General features: G+C 40.0%; 1 pseudogene; it reads right to left on the reverse strand.

Moving 5' to 3' along the window:
- Positions 1 to 1399: 1399 nt before the first annotated feature.
- On the reverse strand, positions 1400 to 1529 carry LOC125775970 (small nucleolar RNA U3; annotated as a pseudogene).
- Positions 1530 to 2227: the final 698 nt, after the last annotated feature.

A 2227-nucleotide genomic window follows, 5' to 3' on the forward strand; every position in this document is an offset into this window, starting at 1 on the left:
CAGAACTTAATCGAGCAGGTACAATCTTTTATAAGAGTGTACAGCTGCTGGCGTATGCCGATGATATTGATATCATCGGTCTCAACACCCGCGCCGTTAGTTCTGCTTTCTCCAGACTGAACAAGGAAGCAACGCAAATGGGTCTGGCAGTGAACGAGGGCAAGACGAAATATCTCCTGTCATCAAACAAACAGTCGTCGCACTCGCGACTTGGCACTCACGTCACTGTTGACAGTCATAACTTTGAAGTTGTAGATAATTTCGTCTATCTTGGAACCAGCGTAAACACCACCAACAATGTCAGCTTTGAAATCCAACGCAGGATAACTCTTGCCAACAGGTGCTACTTCGGACTGAGTAGGCAATTGAGAATCAAAGTCCTCTCTCGACAGACAAAAACCAAACTCTATAAGTCACTCATAATTCCCGTCCTGCTATATGGTGCAGAGGCCTGGACGATGTCAACAACAGATGAGTCGACGTTGCGAGTTTTCGAGAGAAAAGTTCTGCGAAAGATTTATGGTCCTTTGCGCGTTGGCCACGGCGAATATCGCATTCGATGGAACGATGAGCTGTACGAGATATACGGCGACATTGACATAGTTCAGCGAATTAAAAGACAGCGGCTACGCTGGCTAGGTCATGTTGTCCGAATGGACGAAAACACTCCAGCTCTGAAAGTATTCGACGCTGTACCCGCCGGGGGAAGCAGAGGAAGAGGAAGACCTCCACTCCGTTGGAAGGACCAAGTGGAGAAGGACCTGGCTTCGCTTGGAATATCCAATTGGCGCCACGTAGCGAAGAGAAGAAACGACTGGCGCGCTGTTGTTGACTCGGCTATAATCGCGTAAGCGGTGTCTACGCCAGTAAAGAAGAAGAATAGAAATTAAAATAAAGAAAAATATTTATTTGTATAGTATACGATGTTAAAGCAAAAAATTAAAAATTTATTCCGTCGGGATTCGAACCTGTGGCACTCGCAGCGTCTTGACTTTCCAAGCGCTTACCACCATTGACACTTAGGTTGCGCTAACTTAGGTATGATTTGGTTATGAATGCAAGAAACATACGATGGTTCCAATAATTTTGTTTAAGTATAGAAATATACATACTTTGTAGAACATTTGCTTTCGCAATAAATTTATCACAGCAATACATATGCATAATATGTATATACATATACATAACATTGCTGTGATGCCCTGAGAAGTATAGTCTTAATAAATTTATTATTAATTTTTTGCTTACTAATAGAAATTAAATTTATCACAGCAGTATTATGAATATGTTTATGTATATTGCTGTGATAAATTTATTTTCTATTAGTAAGAAAAAAATATTTATTAGTATAGATTTCCAAAAGCACAGAAATGATTCTGTGAATTTATTCATTAAAATCGCCACTCAGAAGTCATTTTATCCCTTGTAAGCGAGCGATTTTCTTAAATCTCACGCTCCCAGATAAAACCATATACCTCGTCCTCGTGGGTCAGTTTCAAAAACCACAGAAATGATTCTGTGTGATTCTGAAAGGCCAACGCAGAGTATTTCAACCAAAACATACATAAAATAGTTGAGAATTCGCAGAAATGAAAGACAAACGAAAGAAAAAGAAGTATAACTTCAATAATGCACAAGCATACAAACATACATATGCGCACACATGTGAATATGTCACCAACCAAAAATTGAAACATTGTTCTACAAAAACAACAACAGCATAAGCATGGAACATTGTGTTGTGTTGTTGTGTCGGCCGAGCTGTGCCGAAAGAAACGAACAAACGATCGCCGATTGTCACCGCTTCGCTTGCTGCTCGCACATCTTCGCAGACAAGGTTGCGTTACATTCATATGGATGGAGCGAGGTTGCGCAACTTTGCGTTACTTTTATATGGAAGGTTGCGCAACCAGAATCTATCGCAACCTTTTCCGGCGTCGTATAAGAAGTATAACTTCAAAAATAAATTATTAGTGGACACAGGAGCTTCGAAAAATTATATCAAACAAATACCTGAGCTAAAAAATATAATTCCAGCGTCCACACCATTTATAGTAAAGTCTTTGCACAGCAATAGTCCTGTAACACAAAAGTGTAGAATTAAGATGTTTGGCGTAACTGCAGATTTCTTTATACTACCAAATATAACAACATTCGACGGCATAATTGGGCTAGATTGGCTCAATCAGGTAAACGCCCAAATAGACCTCAGTACGGGTACAATAAA

The sequence above is a fragment of the Bactrocera dorsalis genome, chromosome 1, assembly GCF_023373825.1.
Source record: "Bactrocera dorsalis isolate Fly_Bdor chromosome 1, ASM2337382v1, whole genome shotgun sequence".
NCBI classification, from domain to species: Eukaryota; Metazoa; Arthropoda; class Insecta; order Diptera; family Tephritidae; genus Bactrocera; species Bactrocera dorsalis.